This window comes from Contarinia nasturtii, unplaced genomic scaffold, assembly GCF_009176525.2.
Source record: "Contarinia nasturtii isolate CC-2019 unplaced genomic scaffold, AAFC_CNas_1.1 Cnas_scaffold_493, whole genome shotgun sequence".
Taxonomy (NCBI): domain Eukaryota; kingdom Metazoa; phylum Arthropoda; class Insecta; order Diptera; family Cecidomyiidae; genus Contarinia; species Contarinia nasturtii.
Genome location: NW_022197846.1, coordinates 2,246,410 through 2,261,069, shown reverse-complemented (window position 1 = coordinate 2,261,069; position 14,660 = coordinate 2,246,410). Strand labels below are relative to the sequence as shown.

General features: G+C 35.5%; 1 protein-coding gene across 4 annotated transcripts in view; it reads left to right on the top strand.

The window, feature by feature from the left end:
* LOC116339114 (nucleolysin TIAR) overlaps window positions 1-14,660 on the top strand; it is a 400,815-nt gene that overhangs the window by 309,746 nt on the left and 76,409 nt on the right. The window lies entirely within an intron of this gene.

Genomic DNA, 14,660 nt, shown 5'->3' with positions numbered 1-14,660 from the left:
AGAGAGAGAGAGAGAGAGAGAGAGAGAGAGAGAGAGAGAGAGAGAGAAAGAGACCGTTCAGCAATTGACTCCATCCGCTTCGTTTTCGACTCTTCGCTTAACGATATTGTGTATGCATGCATTTACTATTCAGAGGCACAAAAATGTTGTGAATTCAACTACACTGGTGCAGAGAAGAGGAATATGTGTGTGTTTTCAAATTCGGTCGTTTCTATGCAAACCGCTCCGAATGTTTCATCAGTGATTCATTGTTTGTGTCTCTTGATATGCCGTTGTTTTATCATTCGAACGTAACGTTTTTTTTGGTTTTTTTGCTCGTTCTATTCATCGGCGAAAATTCATTTCGCTTTGCTTAGATTGAAATATGAAAAGCGAAAGAGTACACACACACACCCACAACACAACAGAATCAACAAAAATTATAAAAAAGGGGCAACATTTCTCTTCAATTTCCGTATCGACTTCCATCGGCTATGATTGCAAACCACTTTGACTATTTCTCCGGCTAAAATTGTGGAACGCGCGAAAACGCACAAAAAAACGCGCGAGCTCATTCATAAACAACGACACTATGTTTGCGTACATTTTTAGATTTCACTTCGTGAAAATGGAGACGGAAAGAAAGTGTGAGAGATAGAAGCGGCAACGAGTGTCGTTCAAATAAAATCAACAACCGAAAAAGTGCACTGTCCCTGTTTGGTCATATGCACTAATTTGTCGTTGTGTCAGTATTTTCCCTGAATAGTAGTATCTCCCAAACAAACGCTTGCCGCTGAAACAAAAAAAAAACATAAAAATTGATTCATTTTGGCAGGAATATCGCCGTATTGATCAATCGCGTTTAAACGAAACAGCAACATTTTCGATTCTGTTCGAAAAATTCAAATGAATGAACAGCAGAAGCGAAAACATTTTTAAGCATAAATTGCACGATGAATGCAATTTGCCATTGAGTCGGATGCTCATTAACACCCAATTAACTACCAAGCCAGACCTTCTTGTTCGATGAGTACGATGTCGCCATTTGTCCAAAGAAAATCATGATAATACTTCATCTAAATGAAATATACTGAAAAAGAAGAAAAAAAGCTGGATAAAGGATACAATATTTACGGTGTATGAAAAAAATTATATCATATAATTCAATTTAATCGAAACATCTGAATAATAACCGAGCTAAAAACAATGTCATTAATTATGCAGGGCTTTCAGTGATAATTTTGAAATGCGTTCAATGATGTTGCTTCGTGGAAAAACTTCTTGCAATCATAATACTTATGATCGTCAGTGTTGATGCCAATGCTTTGCTACACGCTATTTTGTATAAATATCTTTGGTTCGATGCATATCTTTGTATTGTCCTATAAGCGAAACGAAGTCAAAACAAGCGAACAAAGAGAACCAACGAACATTCAAGTCATATAATTTTTTTAAAGCGCTGAATATTATAAGAGTTTAAAACTTTTCGTTGAATGGCATTATTTTGGTGAATCTAATGGTCTTTATGGTGAACTCCGGCTTCAATAACTTTAAAATCATTATAAAAAATGAACAATCAGTTTGTTTCGTTGCCACTAATGTCTTTTGTGCTATTCCTTCTCATTATTCTAAATACGTATAAACTATATGATTGTAGAAAAAAAAAACGAATGAAATTCATTATGTTTCAATTCTGTCATCCGTAACTAGCCATTACACAAGAAATATTGGCCATTCAATGTTGCCCTCTTAAATAACATTACACTTGTACAGTTATTTATTATCTAAATTTCGTACGTAACTATAGCAGTTCCTAGACTCGACACAGACAGAGTACTACCGAACGACCATTTTCTGTTCAAATGTACATTCGATTCGCCATTGAATTGAAGCGAACTTAATTTAATAGATGGCAACAGCTGTTCGCCAAAACTTTTACTATATTTTCGCGCAGACAAAGAAAATGAAATCAAATTTCTCGAAACGGTTCAAAGTTCACAAGTAAAAATTAAATCGACAACGAAAAAAAAAAATCAAACTGCAACGATTGATAATAATGGATGGAATTGAATTTTGGATGAAATGTGCTCCATTGAAATCAATTGTTTGAATTGCTGCATTTTTCTTTCCCTCCGCGCCGTTTCTCTTTGTACTTTGCATTTCGAAATGAAGATCAAATACATTTCTTGATTACACAAATTGCAATCATAATAACATACTCTGTCTGTGTGTTTAGTGAAAAACGACTACGTCGACCCTAGGGGATATCCATGAATTGCAGATCGAATAATTTATAATAATAAACGCTATTTCTCTCTATTTTTACTAATTCTGCTAGTATTTCTACTAGTTTGTTCTAATACTGCTATTTTTTTGCTAATTTTTCTAGTACGTCAAAAATATTGCATACGTCAGATTGACTGCATGCATGATCGAATAACCGAAATGTGTTTACGTAAATGTTTCAAGTTGACACTTTCAACGTGTATATTTGAAGCAGGCACTAGCGTATACGTTTTCAGTAAGAAATCTGTCATCAAATCTACATTTCCGATTGCAATTCGTAAATTGTAGTTAATGCAGATGGAACGTGCTTGGTTACGTGCCATTGAATATATTTTTATTTAAAAATGGGAAAAAGCGTATTTAACTACATATTTTGATACATTTTAGTTCAACACTATTCAATTCGTTTGTTTTGTGAATTTTATTTTAATTAATTATTTCAATAAATTCAAGAATAAATGCTTACTAAAGTATATACATGTACAGTGCTAATTTCGCTATTTTCTTCATGTAAATTTCCCTATTTTTTTTCTAATGTGCTAATTCTAATTCGCATGGATATCCCCTAGCTTCGAACCGAGTTAAATGAAGAATGTTATGTGCGAGAAATTTTGAAATGAGATTCAAATGTGTGCAAAAGTAAAGATCGAATCACAGAGAAATGAATGAATGAAAAAAAAAAAATACATGCATAATCGAAAATTAATCGAAGCATTCAGAGCATCGGGAGTACATACGTACGAAAATTCAACTGAGTATGTGTTTTCCGTTGGGAAATGAACTATTTTTACGATAATGTTCTATGATTGTATGAAACACTTAAAGGAAGGAATGTGTTCATTTTGTGAATTCTTTAGTCAAATGTTCCCCCCCCCCCATTGTCGACTATTCGCTTTGAACAGTAACAACATGCATATGTGAAAAGATCCCCTTACCCCAGCCCTTCTCCCTGCATTTCGGAAGAATGCCATGTGTGGTGGTGTGCCATTGTGCCTTTTCATATATAAATGCTCATTCAAAACTTTTAGTAATTTCAAAATCCGAGTACATTTTTTGCACTCTACGAAAGAAAAAAATAATAATCTGGATCATTTGGGTTTTGGAGTGGTTTTCCATGTTAACAAAACCCGAAGTGAGCGGTGTGTGAATAAAAAACAAATGTATGTGTGATTGTAGTATACATTTAATTATTGTCAAATTACATGGAAATTTTCCTTGACTTCCTTTACGACACCTCTCGACATTCGTTACAGTTACATTTTTGTTCCACTGGAGCAGCGCGCACACCAAACGAATGCTCACAATACATTTCTCAAATTATTTTATTGGCGGTATGGTGTCTATTTCTCATTGAATATGAGGTTTGTTTGTTTGTTTTTTTTTTATTTGGTTCTCTGTCTAGAATGGCGGCGATACACACAATTTTGAATTTCGAAGAAGAGAAAATGTTAATTCCGTTGAATGGGTGTGTGTGAAGAAGAAATTGATGCCTCCGTTTATGCTGCAAAAACGACACACGAAATGCTACATCGATTTTTGAAAATGTTTCTTCACGGTTTTTTACCCGCAAATATAAACAGACACACACGCACCGCATACACTGGCCAATGTCTACATTCACAAAGAAATTGCTGAATATTCAAATTATTTCCCTTTTTTTTTTGCTCAACAAATTCCAAGAATTTTGGTGTTATTCAATTTGAATAGGGATTCCTCTACAAAAAAAACGACAACAATAGATCTCAAGCTGAGATAGTATTCAATAGATGCTCCATGAAAATGTTAACATTTTGTTTATTTTGCATAAACATTTACAGTATACCAGAACTGATGCATTTGAATGAATATTGGTAAATAGTGAGTTCGTTTTTTTATGCTTTTGTGGTTGTTTATGCAATTTTTCTCAATGTAAATGCGAAACGATGAATTCATCGCTCACGTTGAAATGTCTGGTCTTTTGTTTCAAATTGGTTCGATATTGCAAACGAAAAACCATTCCGTTCATATATGAAATTCTGAAAATTCAATCGATATAAAAAAAAAATCGAGAGATGCGAAAGAGGAAACGATTAAAAATTTAATGAATTGATGCATCCTTCATGTTGTGGTATCGAGTTTAGCTAATTTTTGTGAAAACTAATGCAATCGTGCACATTGGAAATGGCAATTGTTCGACCGGAATATTGTACACGATGACTATCCTAGGTCAATTGAACTTTCCAACTAGAACATATGTAGCAATCTAATTTTTCGTTCGGCTTATTGTCGAATGCTTCGGAGAGTGACTCGTTTTCTGCTCATTCCGGTGGGAGCAAATAAGGAGATGAAGAAAGGGAGGCAGAGAATGAGAAACAACAACAACAAAAAAATCCAGTCATCCAACGAACCAACTAACACATACACACATAGACTACCCATCCAAGTTATTGTTATGAATTGAAAACGCTGCAGGGACTAAAACTAGATAGCACTGTGATAGATAAACATGGCATTATGCATGAAAGTTCAGAGTAAACAAAATTATAATAAGAGATAGCGATGTGAAAGTTTAAACGATGAGATGAATAGTTCAACGTCTAGATCGTTGAATGTATTACTCGCTTGAATTTGAATTGTATATATATATATAACTTTATCGGGGACGGTAGTCGTTTGTTGCACACACACACACATTTCTCTAGCAATGGTGTGTGTTCCTGACGTGCGTGTGCATGTGTGTGTTTGTCATACCGCGCAATGCAGTTTTGCATAAATATAAATAGCGTATTTTTGCCTAAATCCAACTTTATTCTCTATCGTTCGTTGTTCACTTTGTAGAAATACAACAAACTGACTACGGTAGTGTAGTCACACTACCGTTTTCGATACACATTTCTATTTGATATAAAGAGTGTTCTAGATTTAAATGCATGCCACTTTAACGCTTGGAATTTAGTCTTTCAAGCTTTATAATATACGGTGCTCTCACATCAAGGGGATGGAGGATACATACACCAAATTTTTGATTTTTTAGAATTTCATAGATACTTAAGTGCGCGTCTCTAATGATATAAGATCTTCGGAATAATACGAATGATGATCCCCTGGCATTGTTCAAACACATGCTCGTACACAAGATCTGTCTCTTTCATTCTCATTCACCTTACTACTGAATTATAAGTTTAATTATAGATACACATAATTTGTCAGTTGGAATTCAAAGCGTTCGCCTACAATACATACTCAGTATCGTGGCATGTATGCATTTTATTTGTACAGTGACTCACGTACACCTTGTGCAAATCCATTTTGAGTGCATACATATTCATTGTAACGCTTTCCTTTCAGCCGTTCTAATAATATGCATGCACATGTGCCCATGTGAAAAAAATATTGAAACTATCTAGTCCACCGGTTGTTTTTGACTAGCGATGAAGGTGATTTTCTCGAAAAATGCTAAAAACTTAGCCAGCTGTCAAACTCAAATGTGAATTTTCATGGGAGTGACAGAGGCAACAACATTTAGATTTGACAACCAACGGCCCAAAATTAACCGAAAACTAATGAACTTAAATCGTCTTAGTCACAACAAGAAGCGTTTACATTAGTCAGGTGTTTTTTGCACACGGGATGCGTATGTATCGTTTTTGTTAGCATCGTTGGTGTGTTTTGTTGGCTCAGCTATTGTTGTTGATGTCGTTGTTACTTGTTTGCATCTCTTTATCTCGCATGCACTTTGGCTGATACATTGTTCGGTAGAAGTACCTTTAAAAATTGACTTTGTCGTCTCTTCAACGATTTTAATACTCAGATTTCGCTCATAAATCTCAACAATTTTATTGCGTTTCGTACATCGCAAGTAATCGGAATTCGGAAGATGAAAATAAACGCTTGTTAGCTGCTAAAATGACAATAGAAAATTCAATCGGAATTTTAAAGCAAAGCGAAAATGAAACAAAATATGAGTACAGTGCTTGAAGTGCTCATATGCATACATCGTTATATCCATCAAATAGTTTGTGCCAAAGTATTTTATATTGATTTTTTTTTTTTTTTCAACGACGATTTAAAACGATGTGAACTCAACGTTCGTTCTTGATCTTCATATTTCTTTACCTTTGGCCTGGATTTGAAGAAAATCAACATTTTAATCTTAATTAGTTGAAATGGCTAGATATCATAGCCACAACTGTCTCTCAACTGACATTTTTCTTAAATTTAAATAATCATTTCCAAAGACCGAAAGCGAATAAAAGGAATACATTAAACCAGAAATGTCAAATATATTTCAAATTATAAAAAACAACTAATTTTACTATAGATTTTGTCAACTTTGAAACTCTCATTTAAAATTTGCCCATTTTGTTGCTGTGTGCCAATAAGTTTTTGTCACACAATTTTCTGACATCAAATTGCATTTTTTTTGCTGTTCGTCAAAACAATTTGTTATAAACTTGAGATGTCAAATGTAAACATAAATTGATTACTCAATATTCGTTCCTTTGACATAAATAAAATATAAATAAAATACAAGTCTTGTTTCTTATCGAGTTATGATGGAATTGTCGTCAAATGAGGAATTTTCATGAAATTATCATCATCAAGAAAAAGTCACAAACAACCGAGAGATATTAAAAATAGCACCGTCAACAGAATGTCTGCAAGTATTTTTCGTTTTATTCGGCGAAATATCAAAGCGATTCGAATGCTGGCAACAAATACAAGCAAGCAACATGGCAAGAAATGGAGAATGAGATAGATGATAAAGATGATGAACGAAAAAGGGAAAATTAGTCCGAAATTATGATGACAGAAAATTATGAATATGTATGCATATATCCGTGGGCAAGGATGTTGCGCAAAAGTCTTGTCTTTGTATGTTCGCTACAATATTGTTCATTCTCTCGCCGAAAGGTTTATATACACTTTTATAAATTGAATGACATCCATGATGTTTTAGTCTACTTTACTCTTTCTTTTTCGGCTTCTTCGTGTGTGTTTTTTTTTCTCTTTCATAAAATAAATATACGCACAGGTTGAGAGCAAACCTTTCGTTGATATCACGATGGAATGGAACGAACAAAAACAGAATTGAAAGAAAGTAAGCGACGAATGAGCACCGCAAAAGTTTCGCAAGGCAATGTAATATTTAATCATTAGGAGTAACCCCATGTTGACGTGCATGTAATCGAAATGCACCTGAATCGCAACGCAGACTTCATTCGAATAATGTTCGCCGCAAAGTTCTTTTCTTCTTCTTCTTTGTGCAACAAAAAGTTGAGACGAGAGAAAAAAAAAGCGATGCTAAAGTTAAAAAGTGAAAACGAACGAAAGGCAGCGTGCATTCTGCACTCAAACGTCGAAATTGTTTAAAGGTTAAAGTAAACGTCAAACGACGTCGAAAACAAATGAAAATAATGGCGGTGGTAGTAATTGTGTTAGGTGATGCGTCAAGCCAAATCACATACAGATGCAGTAAAATCAAAAGTGTGCCGAACACAAGAGCCAGAGAAAGGGAGACAGAAGTTAAATAAATAAAACATTAAAAGCCGAAAAGGCAAGTAATTTAAATTGCATATTCATTAAGTATAATATAATAATGGGTCTGAAAATCAAAAGAAACTCGTTTTTACTTTGCTCATTTCACCGAGTCGAGGCTGGATGGTAAGCGCGTACGCTTGTATTTGAGAATGCCCCGGCCGGTTTGTGATTTTCGTCTTCAATCACGTACATACAGTAACCGTGGTGAGTGTGCATTGCCATCATATCATAATTCATGCACCGTGAACACATGAATATCTACTTTTCTGCATCTATGAATCGAACGCTTTGTTGTGGCTTAAATACGAGGCGCTGTCTCAACTGGCTGGGTTGTGTGAAAGAAAATGAAAGAGAGTTGGGTAACATCGACGCTAGTTTCCCCATTTAATGTGGTCGATTAGCATTTCATATCGCATTTCCTTTTCACATTGAAACGTGAAGATGTATTCACTGCAGCTTTTCAACTTTGCAAAGCTTTTCTCTTTTTTTTTGCGCGCACCGTTGTGAGCGAATATATTTGTGCTCAGTGTTGCGGCGCTCCAAAAATGCGGGTCGATGAAAAAGTTCACGGTTCGCGCAATTGAAAGCGCACAACCAAAATGAGGCCATAAGCGAAGTGGCGCACCAACAGAGAGACACACACAGGGAGCGCACCTGAGTCGAGGTACATGACGAAATGTTACAAGTATAAATGAAAAATGAAACACTTAGTAATTTGCTTTGCATGTTTCGGATGTTCTCACTTCGAAGAAGACATCGCCTTGCTACCTCACGAAAATGTGCATTCGACGAACGATAGAAAAGTTTGTATAATCCCTTATTGAGTGATTCCATTTCAGAAAATTTGATTAGCATGTGTTACAGTTAATTTGTATGCATTTGATTGGTCCGGGGAAAAAAATTGCCAGCTATGATTTCTGAACTAATTCCGAATTTTGTTCATCAGGGAGCAGATTGCCATTTAATGAAATGCTTCGATTAATTGTTCTCTTCGTTTCGAATCTATTTTCACCGAAGGGCCAAAATCGTTTGTAAGAAGAGAAAAGAAAACCATTTCGAATACATAAAATGTTATGCAAACGGAATTATGCATAGATTACTCTGTACAAGCATCAGTTGGAATATTCATTTTTCACTGCCACTCGGTTTGATGGGATGCGTCGTAAGTGAAGCATAAGCAATGCACTTAATATTTTGACAGAAAGAAAAATCATGTTAATGTCAGAGTAAGAGTTAAGTGTGAAAAGTTTCTTCTGTCATTGTTTACGCGATAGTGTCGTTGTCAAGAGAGAAGTGAATTGATAGACTGCAGAGCAAAGTATATGTACAAATATATCTAAAACCTGTTAAAGTCTATCTGTATACTCGCCACGTTCGCATAGTTAAATAAATTTCCCTATAAAAATCATTTCACCTTCATTCGGTTTATTTTACTGGCTTCATTAGATGTTGAACTTTGACTCCATATCATTGGTTTCTTTTCCGCGGATTCAGCTTCCTTACCTCTCTCTCCCATTCTCTTTCATTTAATTTCTCTTTTACTCGATTATACATGCACATCATTTTCTTTACAATGAAGAACCAGAATGAAGTTCAATTTTATCAAACGAAACTTTCTTGAAAATTGTTTTTGACGAGATGCTGAAACGATGCATGACTCGCATTGACAAGTCTTCATGCAATCGTGTTTTTTTTTCGTCGTGCACTACTTGCACAGCTACTTAGTTTTTCCGAACATCGTCATGGTAAACATGTGCACCACTTCATCAGTTCATATTTTATTTCATTATTAAATCGTCAATAAAATGCATTTATGTTGAGAATGTGATGAAAAAGCATTTAAGATCGTTAAGATCGTTGACAACATTTACATTGCGAATGATATCGGCGTGACACATGCACACACGTGTGCATTTATAATTATTTGAGTGTTCACTTAAGTGAAGATTAGATGCAGAAGCAAGTGAATGAAGTGAATGCTCTGTCGCTCAAATAATAGCCATTTTGAGTGTGAGTGTGCTGCGGTGTCATTGAGCACTAGTGAAAGATAGAAGAAAACCGCTACATCTTGATGTTCTCTAACGCGAAATAAATCACGTAAAATACATATACGTACACATATACAATAAACTCGTGTATTTCACATGGGAAAAATGCTTTGATTCACTGCTTTGATTCACTGCTGTAATTCATTTATGTTATGTGCTTCCTTTTGGTTTTCTCAATTCGTTCACAATGCTGTTGCTGGGAACGTGCAAATCGGTGGAAGCTTCTCTTACCGTCTTTCAAACTCTTCTGCCGTGGATTGGGGGGGGGAGAGCAAATTTCTTCAAATTTGGCTATCGACCTATCCAGGAAAAAAAGATCCTTTTTTGATCTTGCTATGCCGATTTTCCCCAATCCAACCACATTTACCACATCATATTTGTGATATTCAAACTGGTTTTTCATGAAAATAGGAAGAAGAAAAAAACGGGAAAACAAAATAACTATCCACAGAAAATGCACGAGACACAAAGTTCAAAGATTAAATTTATTTGTATTTTGCGTTTAGAGTTTCAATAGGATTTTCATTTGTTTATTTTGCCTTTTCTTTGCTCTTCTCGTGAGTGTATGTGCTAGGTCGTTACAAATATTATGTTATAAAGCGAATTTTCGGAGAGTGAGATGCAAGGAGATACTGATATAAATGTTACGTTTTACAAAACAAACACATATACACAACAAATGCACAGGGCCGCAATGGTTTTGCTTTGGCAGTAGGAAATCAGGAAGTGTAATAGCATTACACATGCATGCACTCTTATCATATTATTTATACGTGCTTACGACGTGTAATGAATTCTAATTTTCATCCGAGAAATACGAATAACGTATCTATCAAAATATGTGTCGTGTATTTTTATGTATACTACTGCAGTGGCTGCTAGCTGTAACGCATGAAATCCGGTAGAATGGTTGCCACTGTCGTCGGTTATATTATCGTTGTCTTGAGCAGGAGAGTAGACTACAGGAACGTCATGGTCTTTTTTCCCTATCTCTTTTTCTCTCTTTACAGTGTGTGTTTTGGTGTATTTTTTTGTTGTTGTTTTGTTTCATGTCTTTTTCGTTGTCGTTCGAAACATTGTTCTCACCGAAAATCCTTGCATATGTTGTCTTTCGGCGATGATTTTGTTTTTTTTTTTTTTTTTTGTTTCGTACACGTATATGTCATTGAAAAATTCTTTGTCTTTTCCTTTGCCATACAGTTTCCATCTCATGCCATTCCACTTCTTTCTTCAGCTCAAAAATAAATTGATATAAAGACAACGTTGAAAAAGTTTGTGTTATGCTAAGCATAAAATACACATCGACATAGAGCAACCGCAACAATATGCCATTTATGTGGGACAAAGTAGGAGAGATAGAAAAAGGAGGAGAGAGAGAGAGAGAGAGAGTGGGAACAAGATGGAGATAGAGAAAGGCATTTTGGTAATCTAGAATTCCAATGTTATGTCATTCTACTACTTTCATCCATGCTTCAGGTAACTTTATGGCGAGTGTTTTTTTTCTGTTGATGCTTGGTTGTTCTTGTTGTTGAATAGATTCCAGAATAACGTTATTCCATTTGGCGCATATGTTTAAAGCACACATACAAACACATGTATAGTGAATCGCTATTGGCATAAGTATCAACATTGATATCCTATATACATCGTATGTATAATCTGACTCATATTATTAGCTACAAAGTGGCTTGGCTTACCATGATTCCTGATTCAATCATACTAGAATCGGCAGAAATGGCACCGAACATGACACAACGCCAACGTCAACGACAACAGCTAACTCATGATTATCATTACCATCAGCTATACGAAAATGTTGAATGTTCCAGCACACCGTACCAATACGTCCTCGCCATTCCTCTCTCTCTCTCTCTCTCCATTTTTGCCATCTTTCTCACGCATACACACACACACACCCATGCTCAATCTGCCAAAATGCGATGATTTTCGCATTTCTTTTGTTGACGAAAAGTTTTCACTTTAATTTCTACCGTTCTCCTAACTAAGTCTCCTCTCATTTCGCTCTCTCTCAGTTCAGTTTAAGTACGCTGAGAATATATTGAATACGTGTGTATACAACCTTTTTACCTTACCTTATATACACCCTTTCATAATATAAGTTTCAGGGAATAAAATTTTTTTTTAATAAGCTGAATTTTCTTTATTGCTCTTTGTCTTTGTCTTTGCGCGTTACACGCCACTTGAACACTACCAACAACACAATGTGCACGGATTATCATGCATTTTCATTTGTATTTAGCTCTAGCTCTTTGCGCTTCGCCCTTTCGACATCTCTCACCACTCGTGATCTCGTTGTGTGTGTCAATTCCACTACGACTTTTTGACTATATTTAATATGTCAAACAAAAAGTTAGATTCCTTTACGCTGATATGTTGTGTTCACTCAACAATGCAACTTTATGTACGCTTGATTCACTCCTCGAAATATTGTGTGTAATTCGAAGAGATTTCGATTCATTTTATTCGTACCAAAACACATTGTCGTAACATTTGCCCTTTTACAAATCCGCCGTTTGCATCCATCATTTACACACCAATTTTTGCAACTTTTCGCATGTTCAATTGGAAAATTTCGGTTCATTTGAAATGAGCATTTTGTCATAAAAAAAAAGCCTGAATTGAATAAGTCTATATAAAGAAAATCAATCTAGAAATTGATGAGAATCGAAGCTCATTTTACTCACCGAATTGAAAACAGATTTTGACTTATTTCAACACACATATTATATCAAATTCAATATAAATACGCACACATCCGTTCATTGTCAATCAGACATTCACAAGGTGATATGGACAAAAGAGATTGTGCCGAGAAATGATCGTAATCTAGAACAATTCAATTATAAAGTGACACCATCATTAATGTTTTGTGTTTATGCGAGTATGATTATTACAGTTTTCACGTTGATATGTTGCCGTCATCATTATTGTCATCCGTCATGTTTACACACGTTATATGTGCGGTGATATGCTCTGCTTTGTTCGCAATTTCTTCGAAAATCTACATGACATACAAGTCATACTCTGCTCTCGGTTCCTCTTCTCACTCCCATTTATTCCATTATATCGTTGAAATGCAAGAGAACGAAACGATATAGCCGTACAGAGACGGAGAAAGAGTGAGATAAATGTGAATCAGTACTTATTGCTTTGTAATGATCTGCGGAATTCAATGCAGACATTAGACAATTATTCGCACACCGAATTCGAATGCATTCCAAACGAAGCGGGAGAATGCACGTTAATCAGATATGAAAGAGATTTGACTGACGATGTCATTAGTCCCATTGTTTGAAATAATTTCATTACATAATTGGTTCTTTGCTCCAAATTCAGCTTCAATTTGATTGTGTTCGTCTGCTCAAGCATGCTCACTGTTTATATCGAAATATTGGTGGAATTATCAAGTGCTGCTGCTGCTGCTGTTGCTGATTCGATGCAATTTCAGCTTCATTTGTGACTCTTACGCATATAGAACGAGAGAAAGATGAACATGTACAGTTGAAAATATGTCATCTCTATGTCTAAATTGGCGTAAATAAAACATTTTATCTTATGCGCTCTTGTGACATTTCGATATTATGGCTCTTTCGTTGTCCGCATCTCTCACACCCTCTCTTTCTCCATTGTGTTTTTGTATTCGATTTCAAGCAATATGAGAAAATGCCAAACAGCACCCAAACAGTGTGAACATTTCCGAATGTGTTCACTTGGGTGTAAAATGCCGATGACTACTGAAACTTATCAGCATTAATCGTAAAATTTCATTCCGCTCATAATGATGTAGCTAATGTGAATGCACATACACTCAATGACAAACTTTTCGTCTGAATTGCTTACAGATTTTCCCCTTTTTACATTTTCCATTACGTCGTTCCCAACTGGCATTACTTGTTTTTTTTTTGGCAAAGGTGGTTGAGATTTGGTATCGACAACGGCCAAGCAGTGCACATCCGTTTCAAACAGAATATGTAAATCATGGAAACTTGGTCTCCCAAAAGCTAAATTACTAAAAAACGTCACATAAAATGCTTATATGCACAATGAGATTGTGATATTAAGCGTGTAAAGGTAGGATTCATCTTCGTGTTGCAATTTATTGCTGCTCCATTTGGATTGGGATTTTCAAGATTCCTTTTTGTTTGCACAATTGCAATGTATGAATCGTTCCAACTCCGAATAAATTCCGGTCCGTAATTTTTGTCATTGTCCAATATAACTCAACTGACTAATTATGTTACACATGTAAATGTCAATGTTTGATTGCAGTTCGATGAACGCACATCATTGAGGAAATTCGTTATTCCTTAAATGTTCTCACAAAATTGGCCCACACAAAACTGAAATGATATCCAATATGGTGATGACATGATTGAATCAAGGTTTTATCCCTTGCACCAACTTATTTCGTCTCGCTTTGATATAAAAAAGCACACTAACAACGCCGCACTCTTTTTGCTCTTTCGTAATGTTTGCTTAAATGGTGAAGACTTTTACTGCACGCGCGTCGATCTTAAGAATGAATAGCATAGAGTCTTAATGCTACTCTTTGAAGAATTGCACTTGTGTGCCGAGTGAGTTACAAAAACCGTCTTTTTTCATTTTCTCAATCTTGTTGCCGAACACTTTACTATTGGTGTTCATGCAAACAAAACCCCACACCCACAAATGCACACATACAAACCAATTCACCGATGACTTTGTGTATATTTACGTAGTCTGCGACTCGGGATGTCGACTGGCAAAGTGTTGTAGATGGAAGTGCATTTTCTCTCTCTCTGCCGCTCTTCCATTTCGATTTCTTTT